A 21,317-nucleotide genomic window follows, 5' to 3' on the forward strand; every position below is an offset into this window, starting at 1 on the left:
ACCATTCTGCTCAGTCGCACACAGGTAAACCAACCGTCCTGGGTATGTGCTAGCTAGCCACAGTGGTTTCTGGGTGACTTTCAGAAAATTCATAAGGGTGAATATGCTCAGTGTCAGCTTGAAATGTCAGTATGGAATAAACCTGATTTCCTGTAATAAAAACCTCTGCAAATATAACGGATTTCAGAGTGGAAGAGATTTCATGTAGATCTCGGTCAGTGAAATACTCCTTTCCTGCCTCCAGGGCACCTCTCTGCCAATCTGGTGATAGGACATTTTAATTTATATCTGAGCACCTCTCTTAATTTTTTTTATTTTATGGTATCAACCCCAAAGCCACCAGACCAAGAGTCATGGTACAAAGCAGCACATTAGCACGTTTATTTAGCTGCTTCAGTCCTGCTAATGGTAGTAAGAAAGCACAAAGGATGTCCATAGTTCCTGCCCTGGCTGCACAGGAGAGCAAAATTGTTCCTTGCATCATCTACATGAACGTGCTCCGAACTGCTTAGTCTGATCCCTTGTTTTCCCCTACAGCTGAAAGCAGCACCCCCATCACTTTAATCCACAGACTAAGTGCATGTATTAAGGCATGTTATTTTTGGAAAGGGCATTGTAGTTTTTCTTTTAAGTCCAGACTGGTCTTATTCCAGGCACCTGAGTGGGTGGACATGCAAGCATTTCAAAAGGGCAGTAGCTGGCATGCTCTAGCTGTTGTTGTGTGCAAAGGAGTTGATTCAAATGGAGCAAACCCCTCCATCTTTTAGCCCTCCTTCACTCACCTTTAGAGTTGGAGTAGTTGGAGAAAAAATAAAAAAATTGTTCTCAGCTCGTTCACATACAGGAATGATGATGCCCCCTTTGAAACTCCCGCTTTTGAAAGGCTTGCAAACATACGTGTGTGCACGCCCTGAATGGTCCGTTTCCTTGGTACTTCCAGATACCGTACATAAACAGTGTTCAAGGATCACCTTTCTAAATATGTCTAATTAAAGGCAAAGTGAAAGGAAAGGCAATTTGAAGGAGAAGAAAGCAGTATTGCAAGTTTTTGTTAGTGGACTATAACTTTGCTGTGCAAGGTGCTGTACAAATACAGAGCAAAAAAAAAAAATCCCTCTTGCCCTCAAAGACTTGCCAGTCTAATTAATATTGGTGCAAGGTTTTTCACGCCTTATGAGCCTTTTATGTGGTTCCTTAGCCTTCAGCTAGGAAAAATGACCACCTTGTCACCTCTGGCACCTGTGACCTGCATGCCCTGCAACAAGGGAAGATATTTGCTCAGCAGGAGCATTTGTGATTTATGTGGAGAGGATAAGAGGAAGACATTTTGTAGTCAAATTAGCAGTAAATAATGTTGGCATTGACAGGCCAGCTGAGATGCGGTGCAGAACCACAGTGGCTTTCCCTGCAGTGAGATATTTCTTAGCAGTCACAGGCTTCGCACCCGCATGCACCAGCAAGACGGATTTAAAGGTCGGGGCCTTGAATTATGCTGCAGATCATTAGAGGTCTTCGGAGGCTTCCATGGGGACAGTGGAAGAAGTCGTCTATTAGCCATTACTTAAAATAATTCCAAGCCAAGCATCAAGGCTTTGTTAGTATCGATATATCCTCGGCTCATTTTTTGTCTGGCACTTGACTCCTCTCTCATTGTGATGGGTGGAACTAGTTTGCGTAGCTCATTATGATTTTCTTATGGAAATAGCTCGCAGTGAGAGTCTATTAGCATTTTCATTTCCTCCGGAATATGACAGTCTCCAGTATTTCTTTTGGGCATTCAACTAGTCAACCAAAAGCTTTTTAACATTCTGCGTAGACCGTGCTTACTGGGATCATCAGTTACCAGCCACTATAATTTTGTGCATTCTTATAACATACACATTTCACATAAAGGCTTCTTAGACTTGCTATTTTTTAACCTTTTTGTGTAGGCCGGGCAAATGCCGGAGTCGTTCTGTTTGCAATCTGCTGATAGCTTTGGCAAACATTAAAAATATTGCTGTTTCTACTTGATTGATCAAGTGAGTTTCAGAGAAATTTAATTTCTCTGAGTTATGGAAAGTTTTTCAGTAGAGCTGGAACTTCTATTACCCTAACCACAGCCCTGTTGTGTGCAAAGTTTGTATTCTGAACATCTGTGCAATCTTAGAGAGGCGTTGCATTTTGATGTCAAGAAGGCCGAGTTTATTTTGTGGGTGGAGTTTGGAAGAAAACACTACCACAACCCTGGCATGTAACACTTCTTTTCCTCTCCAATCAGTAATTCTTAAAGGTCTAAATATGTTCACTTCTTCATCCAATGCAGGCACATAAAATCGGAAGGATGCCCCAGCCACCCTTTCAGAGTTTTTCCTCCATTTATCTGCAGCTGTTTGAAGAAACCCTCAGCTGTACAAAGTGTGAGAGAGGAGATTTATGTGCGTTTGTGCATACAGCTGATGGTGGAATTTATACACCAGGGAAATGCATCTTGGAATGGTTGTTGATGGCCAAGGGATGTATTTAGGTTCAAATTAAATTTTCTCTTCCCAGTCTCAAAACTCTCAACTTTTGGCACTGTCAAACAGCTCAGTCTGAAACGTAGTGCTATTATTGCACCTACGGTTTTGTTTTTACAGGATGTAGGTGAACAGGAAAACCAAGCACCAGAAAAGTGGTGGTGTTACTTTTTTCACCCGGAGTGGCTAGCCAAAATTCAGGGTCTTACAGATTAAGTTAGGCAGGAGGAGAAGTAGCAGTCGAGTATTTTTTTTAGTTCTATTTGGTTTATTTATAAGCATGTCCAAAGTCCAGCTTTCTTGAACAGTGCAATATCAACCAACCAAAGGTAGTTCTCCTCTCTTTTGGTTAGTACTCAGCTCTAAGAGCCCACTCCATCTTCTGAATTAAATAGCAAATGGACATTAAGGTGTGAGTCAAGATAAGAGCCAAGGTGGTCATCTATATAGCTTGGGCTCAGAAGCAGGCACCAGAGTAGTACTCCCAAGGAGGACAAAACCCCAAGACACCAGAGCAGCAGGGATGCTATGAAGAAGCTTTACACTTGGATGCCTGTCTTGCTGGGATCATTTGACCCCTGCTGACTGCCTGCCCTATGCGGAGGAGGCTGGGCCCGATGATCTTGGGAGGTCCCATCCAGCCCTGGTGTCTATGAAAACTATTAAATCTAAGCTTGATAGTTGAGTACAGTGACCTCTGAAATACCTTAGGTGGATGTAGGCATCATCAAAATCAAAAGTATTCAGTCCAGACTGAATGTATTCATCTTGGTACTGCTAAAGTCATTGTCCATTATCGAGCACCTGGGTGTATTTGCCTTGCCTTAAGCCTAATTAAACATTAGAGTGACTAATGGTGTTGAGTAGCTGTGTTTGGATACCTCGGAAGTGTGCGTGGGGTACTCTCCCTCTGAAAACCAGGCCATTTAAGGTACCTGAGTTTGGTCACTGAAATGGAAATCCATAGCATCATTATCTAGTTTGGCAAAAACCTGCGTAGACATTTGTAGTTTACTACCAAATACGAGTTTACTATTACTATTGCTACTCGTAGTTTACGGCCATATACTAGTTTACTACCGTATACTAGTTTACTATTACTGTTTGTAGTTTACTACCATATACTAGTTAAGCAACAAGGACACCTTCCACGTTGGGTGTCCTGCCTCAGAGATGTCTACCCCCTAATCTGCCTCCCAAAGGTTAAGAGCAAAGAAAAACCCGAGCCCCTGCCTAAAGGAAGTGGTGACCTGATTATAACATTGCAGGTGAGGCTTACCTTTCCATTTCTAGTGCTAGTGGAAGATATGAGGGTATATCCACCAGAGTGTGAGGGTCCTGTCTCATGATGGCACAGGAGTCAGGAGATCCCAGAATGATGTAATAGAGTCTGAGAAAACCATAAACGAAGCTGACGACCTAATCAGCTGACCAGAAGCATCTGCCAAAATAGTTCCCTGATCTTGGATCCAAATCAAATTGAATTTTAAGGCTAACCCTGAGATCAGATGTCAGAACTCAGCCCCACAGCCTTACTTTGTCTTGCAGACATCCCTCCATCTATAATAGCACCTCTCCAGAGAAAGCTGCTACACGTGAGACAAATTTTTGGCGATTCGAGCAAACTTTGCTGCATCCATGCTTAGCTGCTAGCTTTGCAATGAACTGCACGAAGAAGGTAAAATCAGACTCGTAAGAAGATGTGCTGCACTCTGAAGACCTCAAGATGGATCTAGACACGTTAACTGAGTGATGAGTGCTTTGTGGCTCTTTCCGGCCTGATCTCTCTGTCTGGGACTGAAAGTCAAGAGTCCCTCGGATGAACAATTGAAGATCCTCCACGTCTTCAGCATCCATTAACTGCTATGCATTTGCCATCAAAAGGCAGAAGCTGCCCAGTTGGGGAGCATAAACAGAGCCTCTTGAACACCAGGTGCTGTTTGTTGGAAAATAACTGCATGGATGCCCTAAGTGGGCCAGAAGCACCGGTGCCCGCTCGATATTCTTCCTGTATTGCAGCAGATCTGCTGCCAGTGATTAAGCTTCCTATAGGGAGCCACAATCTTGCCTCTATTGATTTTTCTAAACAATCGCTCTCTTTTTAGTGCCCTTGAAGGGACTATACATCTTTTTAATTAAAAATACAGTAAATATCAAATGAGAGGCAAGGGTGGGCCAGGAACCAACCTCACATTGCCCTTCTAGCCTGAGGAGAAACTAATAGAAACAGTCTTGTTAAATACCGGATAGTCACCAGTTAGCAGAATGGTGACCTCATGTGAAATGCATGAGTCTGGAAATATGGCTGAGTTAATTTTTGACCTGATGGAAATCCATGCAAAATTCTGTTGAAAAATGTAGTATTTTTCCTCTGCGTTGACATTAAAGATCCCAGGACGCTTTGCTTAGCGGCGGTAGTTTCTGCTCTGTTGTGCATGTTGGTTTATTGGTTGCCAACTTCCATTTCAGTGGTTGCATGTGTGCAGGCGTGTGTGTGTGCACGTGCACTAGAACATTGTGCGTTTGACATGCCAGGGCGATGAGCGAACCTGAATGAAATACGTCCGCTGCGTTTTGAAACCTACAACGGGCAAAAACTCAATACAAGTTTAATTCTTTTTTTTTTTCCCCAAACAGATATTTAAGTGTAAGGTATTTTCTTTTAAATTCACGATACTCAAATGTACTGAAGCAAGATTGCAGTCCCCCCCCCCCCGGAAACAACAGTTTGTGAATCACTGGTGAAGTGATTGAGTAGGTACATCAGATTTCTGTTACAGTAAAATGCAGCTTTTGATCTTTATTGTGCTGAATTTCAACTATATGAACTAAGGACAATCCTGAGCATTCAGCAGTGTCTTACACCTTTCAGCCCTGTTGAATGAGCTGTAGTTTGGTAGATTCAAAGAGCCATATATGAGTGGGATGAAATGAGCTTGTCCTAGGACTGTATGCAGAAGGGAAGAGGGAGTCGATAATGGATATAGGATAAGTTGAACTGCGAGAGCATCATTTGCGTGAAGAAGGGGAGGGGTTGGAAGGATAGCGACGGAGAGCCATCATGCATATATTTTTTTTCTCTGAATCACACTAGGACCAGAGTAGTAGCACCGTACAGCTCCAGCCCTGCCACCTCATTCCAGTTCATCGTGATCGCCAATGAACTGAGTAACCCATTTGAAAAGGGAAGCAGGAAAAACGCCACCGATTGCTATCTGATGTGTTTTCATCAGTAGATCTCAAAGTGATTTATGCAAAAGGGCAATATTATCATCTCCATTTTAAAAATGGGATACCTAAGCATGGGGGAGTGAAGCAGCTCACTCAAGGTTGCTCAGAGTTTGGAATAAATCCCACCCTCCAGAGCAGCAGTCAAGTGCTCCGATGCAAAAACGATGATAAAGCATTAGGATTTACCCTTATAAAACTAAACCGTGAGCGGGACGGATCTTACAATGTTATTGTAATAAGCACATTGAGTCCTTTGATATAGTTGCATGGTATGTAGTAGGGGTGCGGGCTACGATTGATTCCTTCATCTCATTTCTAGAATTTATTGGATTAATTTCAAGGCTCTGCAGGGTTCGGGAGTGGCCTGCCTTTTTTTGCACTGATCAAGAATGAAAGCAATAGGCTGAATTTTAACGACGGCGGTTTAGCTGTTTCCCTATACGACACCCAACCGGGACAAAGATGACTTGACAAACAATTCCAGACTTTCATATAGAAGCGTTTAGCTGCAAAGGTAACCGGAGAATTTCAGGGGGGTTCAGCGCTGTTCTGCAAGATGTTCTGCTTAACTGCGTGTGTGGTTTCCAATAACTTGTCCGTCTTTCAGCCTGGAGATAAATCGCACATGGACAAGGGAAAGCTGAATCCTTCTGGTATACACAGTGATCTGAGAGAGTCATTTCTAAAGGGCGGATTGATGCAGTAATCTATGTTGGGTAAATAGGTAGAGGTGAGCAAAAAAGATCTCTTGACTGTAGAAGAGTATTTGCCTCTTTGCATTGCCTTTCTGGATGTTGTTAGGATTTAAATGCCTGTACGCAAGCTGAACACACTATTGTGCATAGTAAAAATGGGTAATATTTCCCTTTTAAACGTCTTTTTCTGCAGATAGTTCCCTTTAAAGGCTAGTTAATCAGAGCAGTAGTGCGCTGATGTACATATAAGCCTATTTTACTTAGGAGGAAACTTGAAATCTCAGGTTATGTTTAAATTGGAAAGCTTGGGGGGGTGGCTTTCAGGTTGTTTGTAGAGAAGGAAGTTTTAAACAACCGTGATAACGAGAATTGGCTTTCTCATTGCAGTTCCTGTGCTTGTTACTGAATTGAAATGGTATTCTTTTCAGGGCTGCATGCCGTCTCTTTCTCCTCCATAAATCCATGGTCCAGTGGATGCAAAGGTAATGCTGAAGCAAATATAACATTTTTTCCCCCTGCAGCCTATGCTACCTTGCCATACACAGCATAATTCAGAGTCTCTTGGGAGATCTGCTGGACTGTACAAAAAAGGTTGGTCCTTTTTCATATATCGGCACGGTGGCTACAAAGTGCTACCCTAGTTATGCTGCTCTTACCCGGCGAAGTTTGTGGGCAGCAACCCCCTCTTAAATAACCAGCCAGAGCATTCAGAGATCTGGCAAGAGCCTTGTCACAGCAGAAACTGGTCTTGCTGAAGACTCAGCTTTGGACAGAAATATTCTCTTTGAAGACAGGCTGCACCCAGTAGGCAGTAGCTCTGGGCACGGTAGATCTAAAGGAGTTGGGCCAATATTGATATTCCTCCAGTAAGATTTTATAAAGATCCTGTTTCACAAAACTTATTTTTCTTTCCCTTACCTGTTGCCTAAAAGCAGAGGTTTTCAACCTTTTTTCATTTGTGGACTCCTTTAAAAAAAAAAAAAAATTCTGAATGGAAGTCCGGGCCCCTTTGGAAATTTCGAATTGAAATCTGGACCCCTTTGAATTGTAAGTGTGGACGTTCACGTACTTTTGATTGACGTACTTTTCGTGGACCCCTTAGACATAGTCTGCAAACCCCCAGGGGGCTGTGGACCACAGGTTGAAAGCTGCTGGCCTAAAGTGTTTTTGGCCTGAATCCCAAAAAGGATAAGATAGAGAATTAAATATCTCTGTTCTGTATCTTCCCAGTGATAGATTGCGCTACGGATAAATTAACTCTCTTTCTGGCCTGGGGGTTCGAGAAAAAGGCATCACCATACATATCGTTTCAGCGGATCCCGGTAGTTCCTCTAGAGAGCTCTTTAACAAGATGTAAGTGCTTGTAACGCTTTAGCAAAAGCGTGCTGTTTCTGCAGTACTGGAGATAAGTTTCTCAAATGAAATAAGCCCTAAGGGGGAAAGCTGGTATAAGCTGAGTGTCTCTGCTTGGGCTTTTGGTAAAGGAAAAATGCTGCAAATGTAACATACTTCTGAACCAATGCTGCTGCCTTGGGAAATATTGGTAGTGTCGACCTCACCTAGACTCTGGTAGTATAACATTTGACTCTGTTAGCGTAATGTTGGACTCTTCTGCTACGGGTGACTTTTCATTTGTATACCAGACTCTAGCGACACCCGTGACCTTTTTAAGACCGGCAAGTCCAACCAGCCTTTGGGATACGAAGGCTGAAGTTGTCTATAAAAGAGTCTCTGCTTACCCTTGCCACCCACACACCTTCCCCTTCAAAATCATTCTGCATCAGCCTTTTGCTTATGGGGACCTATCAAATTTGTTTAGACCATCTAAGAAAGTGAGCGATCTTCCTTTTGTCTATCATAAAAACTGCCTTTATGTTCAATACCATTCCCCACCCCCCCCAAATCTTAAGAGCTGGGGGTTTTGAATATTGTACCTCATTTTCATAAGGGACCCAACTCTGGGTATGAAAGTGTAAGACAACAAGGATTATTATAAGGAACTGCTGAAGCCGTTCTTTGGAATTGCATTTTCATTCATTGTTCATACTGGGTGCTGACATAGAAACGGTCCAGTAGTACTGCAGTCTAAATAAAGTCACCGCATGGAAATAAGCATACAGCTGGCTGTGAAATTCTCAGAGTTGCTCTGTAGAAAGGGTAAGCAAATATAGTTTTTATTTTTAATGTTCAGCATTAGTTTTTCATGCCCTGTGTAAAGTAGATGCATTCGATATTTCAGTTTATTTTCTGAAAAAAAAATGTCTCTCCTTGCAGTCTCTCAGTCTGCTAATTATGAATTGCAACCTCTGATCATGGAAGGCCATTAATGCTTAATTATCTGCTGGTAATTTACTCTGCCTTGAACTTAGCAGTCCATTAGGTGGTGATTTATTTTTGAGAGAAATATGTAGCGAGAGAGGGGGTTTTTTAATTCCTTTTTTAATTTTTTTATTTTTTGCTGGCAGTCAAGTTAGCTGATTGATTAGATTACAGGATTTATCCAGGCTGATGCGCTGCGTGCCAGAGATTCCAGTTCAGTACATTAAGAAAATCTGAGGGAGGATGGAGATAAGTGAAATGATGTGTTTGACGGCAGTCCCTGAATTAGGCTAGTGCCTGGGGAGCAGAACTGCTAAATTAACAAATGTGAGGGAATTGGTCTGTTTTCATTGCCCAAGCAGAGGGAATTGCACATAGTAAACACGCGGTGCAGCAAAAAGGAAATCACAATGGCCAGATAGTCTTTAGGCAATTGATTTACAAGGGGAATGCTGTTGTTTATCGAACGCGGCCCAAGTAATAGTCGTTGAAACTCTAGCCAAGCCTTTCTGGCACGACTTGAACCGATGGGGGTGAAGTCTAGTACAGTTACGAAAAATTCACAGCCCCTCGCTGAAAGAGCCCCGACACAGCCCGTAGTGTAGACATAACCGCGCCAATGGCGGTGTGCGTTTGTCAGTGAGGTGCTCTTGCTAGGCTCGTAAAAATGTTGGCTGCCTCCACGCAGGGTCTTTGCAAATGCATCTCTTCTGATAGACCTCTCCTTGCAGAGCCTTTGCATCTTGGACGGAGACTTCTCTTCCAAGCTTAGCTTGACTGGGAATTCGGAGGGACCAGCCTTCACCTGGAGCTAAATGACAGCCCATCAACTTGACTTTGTTAATGTTTCTGCAAAGCCCGGCATGGGTGCTTTCTACAGTCTGTAAACCCGTGTTTCATGCTGTGCGGAGGGGCTATGGTTGGGTATTTGTAGCCGGGTGGAACATTTTAAGGAGGATCCAAATGAGCTTTTGCAAAGTTACTCACTATCTAGAACTGCAATCCTAGAAGATTCAGGTTGGAAGGGATGTCAGGAGGTCGCATCTAGTCCAACCCCTGCTCAAAGTAGGAGTTAATTGGCTCTCAACTGAGTTCATGGGGCAAAACCTAGCAGAGATGTACAATGACATTTTGATGAGCAAGAGCAGATTGAGGTTAATTTTGAGCACATGGAAATCCTGCACCTTAAATGCTTCTTGTGACGTGTAGTCATAGGGGAAATTCACTTGAAAAGTTGGATTTGTTTATTTTTTTTATTTTTAACCCAACATCTGCCTTGTGGAAGCAGAAAATACAAAGCAAATACTAACCCTCTGCAGGTAAGTCTGAAGATTACCTGCACAGAGTTTTCAGTTGGAAATGCAATTTTTCAATTTGATGGTATCTAAACTAGGTTAAATTCACACAGCGTGCTCTGATAATACAGGCAGAGCTTCAAAAGGTTTCCCTCCCCTAATTTAAAAGGGAGGGAAAAACCTTTTTGAACTACATTTGTATCCATCTGACTTGCCTGTTCAGGTCCTTATCTACCCCTAGTATCTCCACGGTTCCCAAGTATTTAACAATAGAAATAATGGTAACGCTTGTACGTTTTCATGTCTCTCCTCTCAGCATGGCAGTCTCGTTCCTGCTCTGGGGCTTACAGGCGTAGCATAACAGATTAACTTTTGCTATATTTAAATGGTATCACTAGTGGATATTGCAGTCTGATTCTTTTGAATACAGCTACCGAATTGGGATTCTGCGTTCGACAAGACAGGCACTCAAGCTGCATGTTTTGAAACAAGAGGCCTAATTTGCTTTTCTGCATTAAACGATGTTTCGTTGTGCTTGCGTCCAATTAACTGGTCGCAGGTTTTCCCAAGAAACCAATGGGCAGCAGCTCAACTAGGAAAGGCTACATGTTCAAGCATCAGGCAGTGCACGTACTGTCTCCCTACAGGCTTAGTCCATGCTATGGGGGCTGCTGACTTGATCGTATGAATAGCCAGCATCCTTGAGCCTGCAGGTTATTTTTCTGCTTCTACAGCCGCTGTCTCCAGCATTGAGACTGTGCTATGTTGAGGTCCACGTGAGCTGAAGGTGAAGAGAAAACACAAGTGCTGCAGAAAGGGCCTTCACCCAAGTTGCAAGAAGGGAAGTTTAGTTTAAATATTAGGAAGAATTTTCTCACCAGGAGGGTGGTGAAACGCTGGAACAGGTCACCCAGAGAGGTGGTGGACTCTCCATCCTTGGAGGTTTTCAAAAGCCAGGTAGACAGAGCCTTGGCTGGGATGACGTAGCTTTAAGCAGGGGCCTGGACTAGATGTGACCTCCCGAGGGCCCTGCTAGCCCCCATTGTCTATGATTCTGTGAAAACCAAGCTTAATTTTCAATAGCGTTTGAGTCAGAAAAAGGAGTATTTGAGTGGAGGAAAAGTCAGACCAAGGGCCTTCTCTGCAGTTGGATAAATGAGATCGCTGCTCTTTTAGTAACTCCGCCTTCACAACCAGAAATGGTTACTGGACAACATTTGTTGATATTGGAGGGGCTGCACAAGGCATTGCTTCCTAATCTAGAGACCTTTGCCAATGCTGCTTCGAATCGCAGTGGTGTGTACTTGGCTGCATATATGTGATAGCACGAAGCTAGCAAGAGAGGGTAGATAGGTGATAGCACGATTGTAGGAAGTGAGGATAGACAGGTGATAGCAGGATGCTAGCAAGTGCAGATGGATTTGGCTTTCAGTTCTTGTACAAGGGACTAGTTAGTACTCCGTCCCACCAGCGTTGCCATTAATGCTGGCTAGCCCTACTGGTGCTCCTCCAGGCTCCTTAGTTAAGAGCTCCATGCTCTTTGGCCTGGGGAATATATCGGATGTGCTAGAATGACATTTTCAGGTAAAGCCCTTGCTTTCCTAATTAGAGTGCATGATTTATGAGTCTGCTAGTTGGATGTTCAGCGGCAGACTGCTTTGTCATAATTGTGTGTCCAGGCTGCAAACAAACTGATCTAATTTCGGCAAAACATACCCTCCCTTCTACTGCCTAATTGCAGTGTGAGCCACAGCTCTGATCTGAATCATCCCAAGTGTTGATTTTTGGCTGCTGTTGGTCAGATTGCTACTTTTTAATGAATGTGGACGTTCAGTCATAAGCCATGTGAGAGCGGAGAGCGCAGTCTAAAGGCTTTAAAGTAAAGCTGGAGCATGAACCTGGTTGGAATATGCTTGTTGGAAGCCCCCACGTTGCTGAGTTTCTCTGAGTTGGAGAGGGTGTTTATCAAGATAAATAATGGCATGCTAGTTTGGCAGAGAGCACTTCTTCATCCATTTCTCTTTAGTTACAGATGTCTTTTCCTCAAAGCCATGTACTCAGCAAAGCACACAGCTAAAATAGCTGAAATACCAACAGAACGGTCATTGAATTTGATCACGAGGTTCCTGAACAAAGACTCATTTGTTTTTGGACTCTAGAGAGGGTATTCAGCTAAAACCCAATGGCAGTAAATTAAAAATTGCAGTTTATCTTTTAAACTTGACTGAGGTCAGACCGTGTTATCCCCCACCATCTGATTTAGGAGGAGAAAACAGTAAAAATACTGTCTCTGCCCTCTTTGCCCCGAAGATTGGAAGCAGCTAAGAGCGTGCATTATTTCTGAGAATGAAGAGACATAGACTGCATCAGTTTGGAGAAGACACTCTTAAAAATGGTTCAGGCGATTCTCTGTTTCAAATGCCATGTTTCAGTCATCAAAGATATTTATCAGGGCTGCTTGTTGTTTGATTTGCCTTTCAGTGCACATCAATTAGATATACTAGTAAAAAGGAGTTGAATGGGTTTTTGAAGGGACACGACAGTCCTCTGATATGTTGTGCAGCACGTCCTCCAGGGCTTGTCTACACAAGGCCCTTTTAAACAGGATTAGCTTAAAATCGCCATTTTTAAGGTGCGTTAAGGGTCCATGTGCACGCCCTTAATGTACCTTAAAAATGGTGATTTTAGGCTAACCCTGCCTAAATTTAATACCCGATTAAAGCAACAACCAAATTTAAGCTGGCATAGCTAAACTGCATTGTCCCACGTGCAGATGCTTAATGCGCATTAACACTGTGTGTGTCAATAGATGCACACTGCATTAATGTGCATTAGTGCGGCTACCTGTGTGCTAATGCGACTGAGCTATGCTAGCCTAAATTTAATGCACATTAGCATATCTACATGTAGATGTGTGCCTAAATCACCTTAATGCGCCTTAAACAAAGTCTTATTAAGTTTAAGTACACATAACTACACATGTAGACACCCTCCCAAAAACCCCCCCAAAAAGATGGGGACACGTTAATTATTTTTAAGGAGCCCAAACTCCTTTGGAGCCTTATGCACATTGCCTGGAGTCCAGGTTTTCTTTTTCTTTTCTCAAATGTTTAGCCAGTGCACTATTAAGACCAGATTGAGCAAGATTTTTGAATTCTTGGTGACTATGTAGAGGAGCCAAGTAAACCATGTCATCCCCATGGGCATCCCTTCTGATAAAAGAAATGAGCCACTGGCACCAAGGACCCAAGTCCTCAACTTGGTGTACATGCAGGATGCTGGATTTTCTTCACTTTGGGTATCTTTTGTATTGTTCAGGTATGTGGCATCTGTAGTGGATAAATCATGGAGAGCCCCCGGTATGAAGGGAAGAGCTACTTGTCTGCTGTTGGCTACAGTTGAGAGGTTATAAACCATCTGGGCAACTAAAATCCTCTCTACCGCCATACTTTTATAAGAGCATCTTATCTTGTGAGATAAGTGGGAAAAATAGTGGGAAACATTCAAGATTCAGGGAAAAAAATATCTCGTACATAAAGCAGAAAATGGATCAGCAGCTGAAAGGCACAGAACAAAGAGCTGGGAACTGAGAGTTTGCGTTTCTTATAGAGTGTTTTTCTTCTGTATAGTCTTGTATTATTCTCTGCAAATTGTAGACGATATGGAGAATTTCAGTGGAAATCAGAGGTGGGGGACCACTGCTGCTAACTTGCTTGGTTGCTGTTTGAAAACCCCAGTTGGGAGGCTCCGAGTTCACAGGTCTTGCCTTTTCTGGGTATGAAAGGCCTGTTCTTAATTCAGGTTTACTAACTTAAGGGAAAGTCTTTGCAAGTTTAATAAATTAGTAAGTCAAGTGAAAAAACCACGAGGAAGTCTAGAGTTTAACGAAAGAGTGAACTTGTTCCAGGCTGACTTGTCATGAGGATTCGATCTGGAGATAGCAAACACACACCCTGAGAAATCTCAACTTAAACTACTTAGAAAGCAGGGCTTCAAATGAACAAAGAGGACAGGACACTCTTCTTGTCCACAGTAAGACTGGTTTCTCTCCCAGTTCAAAACCCTTGCTGATTTTAAGGATGAGATCTTTAGCTCAGTTTACAATGAGTGCTTTTGAGAGCTCCCTTCCTAAACCAGGGAAGAGATGAAGTTGTGATCTGGATCTTTTGTAGGAAGCACAAGTGGGGAAAGAAAATATTTCTGTTGATTAATATTTCACTTTGAAATGGATTAGAAGAAAACCCATGAATTATGCATTTGTATTCAGTCCACAGCTGCTTTAAAGTATATTTTTGGTAGAGTTTGCAGTGACTGCTCATGTTTTGAAAACACCTATGCCTTTTTAGTTTTCTGGAGAAACCGTACCCAGTTGTGTCCGTGTAGATCTAAGTGGATAACGTTACACCGTTTTAAACAAATCCATAAATGTTTAACCATCTTGGCAGCTTTACCACACATTTGTTTACACCCAACTTCTCCAAGACACCTTTAAACTTTTAGCAAGGTGCCCTGCTTCCCTCCAGCCACCCTGTTATAACATCCCAGGTCTGGCACTACGATGCAAAGCGGTGCCCTCAAAGACACTGGCATCTTCTCCAGGACTGGACAGGGTGAGACCTTGCTCTGTAGAGGTGTATCCTTCTCTTAAGACCAAGGTCCCTACTTTCAAATTAGTGCAGAGCATCAGGGAACGGGCAGGGTCTATTTCTCGCTGGTCCCAGAGAGAAGGTAGAGTTGAAGGTAGCCCATGAAGGTAGAGGGAAGGTAGCCCATGGCGAAGGGACTTAAAGGTAGATTAGACCTTTCCACTTCTTGGCTTGAAAAGCAGTTTGGGTGAATCAGCATCTGGAGTTTCCTTGCTCAGAAAGTTATTGCAAGGATTTCTGATTTTAGTCCTTAAGTCAGCAGAATATGTATGGTTAAAAACTATAATGTCTGTTTTAGTGACAGGTGTAATCACTAGCAGCCAGGTTTCTTTCCTTGAAGGCATTTAAATCTTGCATATCTGTGCAAGTTATATATCGCATGTATTCCCAAATTGCTAGGATGTGCAGGCAGAAAATCTGCTGCTGGTTTTGGGGGGTTTTTTGGTCCCCTTCAATGTTCTAATGGTTCTTTATTGGCCTGAAAATAATTTCACATTGTGTGAACTTTAAACTATACTAGGCAGATTGCTATTTTTCCTGCATGCAAGTCTCATTACACAATATGAGCCTAGTAGAGAGGGCACGGAGCACGGTCAAGTGACCATTCTTCGGTATTTGGGGATTTAAAAAAAAAATCTCGTCATGGAGATGAATGTATTCTTAGTTGATCACAACTCCTAAAATTCCCTGCTGAATGCACATACTCATTTAGAGGAAAATTGCTGTGTTAGTCTACAAGATGCACTTAGCAGATGACAACCAAAACAACAAAACTGAGGTGGAAGGGGATGAACAAGCAACCTGTACAGTAAATATGGGCAGTTTCATTATGGCTCAAACCGGTTGTTCAGAGCAAAGATCTGGTGATTCATGAATCTTCAGCAACATGTTTGGGGAGATACAAAACGGTGACATAGTAATTAAGGGCTGCTAAATCTGAAGGAAAAAAAAAGCAGGGAAACCTTGAAGAATGAGTGTTGAAGCTTGGAGGAGCCTCAGGCAGTCAGTAGCATGCATTGTAAGGTAGCAGGGAAATCAGAACTAGACCGCTTAATAAGGAAAATGACTATTAGGGAGGCACGCTGGGATCTAAAAGGAGCAGGAATTAAAATATTTTGTTTAAACAGCAGAACTGAGTTTTGTGGCGCGTTAAAACACCCAACTGCCATTGGCTTGCAAACAAACCTTCAATCCTGGCTTTTCCAACATGTTTCCAAAAATCCTTATTGAGGCCAGCTAATTAGCAGAAGCCGCAGCTGACTTCATGGGGAGCTCGCTTATGTTCCCAGCTGTCTGGAAAGTTGGGCTGCGCGCTTCTCCCTACCGCAGATGTGAATGGGGGTGTACAGGGGGCTTCGGGGACTGGCAGGGGAAGGTTGCTATGTGCCAGGCATCACAAAGATGCTTTTTGGGAGGAGAAGCCAATTGGGCATGCATAAGATGCGGTGCTTTTTTTCACTGTGCAGATCAAAAGCATACCACAGGGGGACTTGGAGGCAGAGGTCACTGTTTCAAAGCTCTGTTTATCTTGGAAAGGGCAAAAGGATCCCTTACAGGGAGGCAGTCTGAGTTAGAAATAAGTGAGCTGAAGAAGATTCAGGTATAAAAGTAGAAGGACTTTTCACTTCATACCTTTTTGGAACATCGTCTCCTCCATGCCGGCACTAACGAGGCTAAGGCGTGTTTCTGTCAAATGTTTTCTGACAGTTCGGTTGCCAAAAATATTTGAGTGGCAGAATGCAACTGCAGTTACTAACAATGGACTTGCCCCAGAGTCTGTAAAATCTCTCATGAAAGCCCTTAAAAAGCCCCTTCACGGTGTCTAGAAATAGCAGCGATAACCATGGTAATAAGCTCGGCTCTTTGTTGCAGAGGTTTGGTGCTTTTCCGTAGGTAGGCTGCAGTGCAGGCGCTGGATTTTCCTCCGCGGGAGAGCTCCTGAAAGACAGGGGAGCTGCCTCCAGTCTGTGCTCTGCACCAGGCAGGCCTCCTCCCTTACCCCCAGCCCCATCCGACTCCCACTTGCCTGCCCCACACAAGGGCAAGCCTCATTTGATGTCTGGCCCGGGGTTTTTCCCTTTACGAGGCCTGTGTGTTAGACTATTGAGCTGGATCTCTGGAGACCTGGGTTCTGTTTCCAGCTCTGCCACTGCTGGTGGGCTTGGGCCAGTCGCTTCATCACTCTGTGCCTCAGTTTTGCATCTGTATAATGGGGATAATGATACCAGGCTCCACTTTGATCTCTGCCAATGAAAAGTGCTATGTAAGAACCCGATGTGGATCTTTGTTCATTGCCAGGCTCAGTCAGCCACATAACCTGTTGAAAGCAGTGCCTACAGCTACATAGAAACCATCAAGACCAAGCTGAAACTTCATCTCTGCCCTCATATAGTCCCTGTGTAGGATGATGGAGATGGACTGCTGGAAGGGATTGGGTTTTCCTGTGCATGCCACTGCATCTTCAGTGGGCTACATGAAGCTTGTCTGTGCTCAGTGGATGAATCCTTATAGATTATTTGCGCATCCGAACAGGCATCAAACCAGCTCAGCCCTTGAAGACTTGAGTCAGCTGAGGGGGAATTCCCTTTGTTTTCTCTGGGCTGCTGTGAGCATCTTTCCTTTCAGCCAAGGCCAGCTCTGCTTTTGCTGTGCTGCTGGCTTGGACATTGCCCTCGCTACAGCACGCTTCACTTTTTGGCAGTTCAAAAGCCAGAGGGCTTTGAGGTGGCAGGAGTTAAGGGCGGCAGGCTTTTCAGCCAGTTGCCAAAAGGTAATGCACATGATTGAAAATATAGATTGTCCATCTTCCCCAAACCCGGTGAGCTCCAAGGTTGCCTTTACGGATCTGAAGCTATTCGCTATAGCTGCAATGCAGATGACAGGAATGGCAGTAAGGTATTGCTTAAAAAGATGGATGAGATCTCACGAAGCACTTAAGCATGGGAGTATATATTTCTTCTTTGAGTTGAAGTCGTACCTACAGGCCTCAAGCAAAATGCATGCTTTATTGCAATGGCCACGTAGGCTGTGTTCTGGGTTTTAGCTCAAACCCCACTACAGTCCACACAGGGAAAACCTCTGATTTGAGGACAAGCAAACAGCAGGAGCATTGAGGTGATGATCATCCAACATCAACTTTGCTGGGCCAGCCACGTCATCTACACATCCGGCTCCAGACTCCCAAAGGAAGCTTTATTCTCCCAGCTCAGTCGAGGTGTACGCTTAAGAGGAGGGCAGAGAAAGTGCTTCAAGGACATCTTCAACTTGGAAAAAAATACAGCATCAACTCATGGGAGGCTATTGCCCAGGACCACCCCAAACAGAGGAAGAGTCTGCTGCAAGGATCTCAGTACTTTGAAACTGCATGACGACATAGGAGATGGACAAGTGGAAGCAGCAGAAGCGGCGTGCCATGGACTGAATCAGGAATCCAGAGCCACCCACCCCGAAGGGAAACAGGTGCCTGAGTTGCTGCAGAGTCTGTCAATCCTGGGTCAGCCTCACCCGCCATCTTCGGACCCACAAACGAGGCAATCCTGGAAGGTAATCATCCTCGACCGCGAGGTAGTGCTGAAAAAGAGGAGGAAGAAAGAAGATGATGACCTGCTTTCCCAGTGAGAGCGTAGGCCAAAATCATGTGAGCACCAACAGTCCTCCAGACCCTTCCCATAGTTCCCCTTGAAAGATGTACAATTTCTCTCTCACTTGACAAAATCGACTATGAGAATCCTAGAGCGACTTGCCACAAAGCATCACGGGTCGTGCCTCTAGCACATTCAGGGAGATGCAGAAACACTGGTGGCATAGTAATCGAGGTGGGCACAGTTATTCAGGTAGGGTTTTGCAGTGGGAATGCTCCCAACGAGGTCAGCAAAATAGAGAGAACTTTTTGCTAGAGACATACCCTCAATGCAATAGTCTTTTCCCCAGAGAGTTTGCCGACTAAATGGGCCGGGCAAAGTATGGGAGTTTGACTGGGGGTGCATCCTCGGGCAATAGCAAAGCCAGGAACCGATTGCAAGCCTTAGGCCGGTGTTTTATTCACTTGGCCCCATAAAGCTGGTGGGAACATTGGATGTGCTTGGAGCTGAGGGTTTGTCCAGATGTTGATGACTCGTGGAGCATTATGCCGTGTTGAGGTGTAGGGGGCAAATGAGTAGAAATTCAGTGAAACTCTTCATTCGCATAAGTTATGTATGTACCCAAGGATCAGAGTCTAATATTCAGATGCTTCTTGGAACCAGGAAGGAGGACTGCAGGCTTACAGGATAAAGCCATCTTTAATAGCAGAGAGAGTACGATTTCTGTCCCGGTGCGATATCTGAATACTTGACAAATCTAGCTTTAGAATATAAATACATTTTTTGCTTCTGTAAGTCCCAAGAATCAGAAGTGTTGAAGTTTTCAGCCGCTATTTATCAGAGCCTTTTGCATGATCCAAGGTCTTGTCATCTCCCTTGAATTTCTGGAGACAACTATCGGAGATGGAGATAGTCTGTACAAATTCAGAACTTGTTTAAAAATGTGTATTCATTTTTGATGTTAGGAAGTATCTGGAGAGATTTTGTGGGATGGCTGTCTTCCATGAATATTGTCTGTGGAGAGCACAAATACAGCTAATATAAGATAGTGACTAAATGTCTGAAAAGGGGGGGTCTTTTGCTACAGAAGATTTGAAAAGATTTATCCGTTTCCGTTGAAATGAAAGCTTCCTTCTTTATTTCTGAAGAATGCCTATGATTTCTTTTTGTAACTTAAAAAAATGAGCCAAACAAGCTCATTTCTCTTACAGTAAAACGGTCTTTCCCACGACCTCCCCCTAACCGAAAAGAAAAGAAAATTATTAAATTGACCAAATCCCACAGACGTCTTTCTGCAGTTTATTTAGCAAGCAGATATTATGCATCGATCCGTATGGAACACAAATACCTTCCTTATCATTTCAGCCATTGATGCACTGCAAGCTTTTTTCCTTCTGTATTTAACTGTTTCCATCAGCAACTATGGGTACTTAAATTCCAGCATGTCAGAGCTATTTTGTTAATTTTCTTCATGTCATGGCAGATATTTTTGGCAGAGCTAAGGAAAGGTTTTAAGGCAAGGATTTAGCTACATTTTTAGAGATGTTTCTTGCGTTTGCTATGTAAATGACATCAGCTCGTTTTGTGAATGCCAAGTAAATCAATTCCCCAGTGCTGCTTGGGTTTAATCATTAAACGTTCCTGATTAGCATATTTTGTAACCAAAGCCTGCATTTTTTTGTACTGTATTTGTCAATGATGCAACAACCATTTTTCTTAGATAAGGTGATTTATACGGGCATCATTTGGGCTTAGATTTAAGCTCTCCTGCGAGTGCGAGAGACGGTGCCTGTCGCACGCGTTCTGACATAGTTGCATAAAACCATCTCCATCCTGACAGGCGACAACCCAACTCTTTCAACCCTCAGCTGGTACCAAGTAGAAAGATGCAATGCAGTGCATGGTGGCTATGGCTGAAGTGGATCGTGTCTCTTCTAGACAGAGACCAACCCGGTTTATTTTGTACGGGCTAATCAGGTATCAGAGCCGGACAGACCATGCCTGACAACATACGATGTTCTCGCTGCAATTTTCTGATCCATCAGGATCTAAGCTCTCGTGGCACCTATTTGATTCTGATAAACCTCCAGCTAAATTCAGATGCAAGGCTACGTCCTCTCTCCTGGCTCTCCCCCATCCACGTCCTTTGCAGCCTTGCCTGGCTGGGAAGATTGTAACTGGGGACCTAATGCTTTCAGATGCTTGGACCATGTGGGCCTAGGGTGAGCTGTTTGCCTACTTCCCAGCTCCTTCAGAGCCTAAAATAGGCTTGATTTTTGTCTGTACCACTGCTGCCTCCTACTGTCCCATAGTACTGAGATGAACTGGAGTTGGATAAAGTTAAGACCAGGAACCAGGGAGCACATTTCACTCTGGAAACCCCATGCTTTTCATTTTTCTCCCAAACCAAACAGACAAGAGGCTTTGTTTTTTTACAACCACGTTTGAGCATTTGGTGTGTGTGCCACGTTGTGGTGACGTGTTGGGTCTGTCTGTTGGTTGCTGACAACGTGACAATGTTTTTGGAACCAGACTTTGGATTCCTGCCCGGCTCTTACTGGGACTCGGCTCGCAAGAGCTGTGTGCCCCCCTTTGACTTCTTCAGCAGCGCACCAGTCCCTCAAGGCACAGGATGCAATTAAAGAATGAATTTTGAAGGACAGGGTAATTGGAGATAAATGGGACGTTAGTATAAAGGCAATGTGGGTTTACAAAACGTGGCTAGACTAACTTAATAGCTTTCTTCCATGAAATGATCTTTTTTGAGACTAGGGAAATGCAGTTGATCTAATCCGTGAGGATTTGTAGGTGTTTAAATGATTTCATCTTTGGCTCTCGTTCATCTGAGAGAAACTGTGGGTGGACTGAAGTCAGGGAACATAAAAGTTTAAGGATGTGGGTTAAAGTCCTTAAGTCTAAGGATGTGGGGTCCATGTCCTGATTGCTCGAGCTGTCTCTCCCGGGCTCCTGCTGCAGTGATCTTCAAGCGAAGGATGCTGCAGACACTTTAATGGCCCCATCAGCATCATGTCTTCAAGTCCTCTTTTTTTTC

The sequence above is a fragment of the Crocodylus porosus genome, unplaced genomic scaffold (genome assembly GCF_001723895.1).
Source record: "Crocodylus porosus isolate Cpor-Errol unplaced genomic scaffold, CroPor_comp1, whole genome shotgun sequence".
NCBI lineage: Eukaryota > Metazoa > Chordata > Crocodylia > Crocodylidae > Crocodylus > Crocodylus porosus.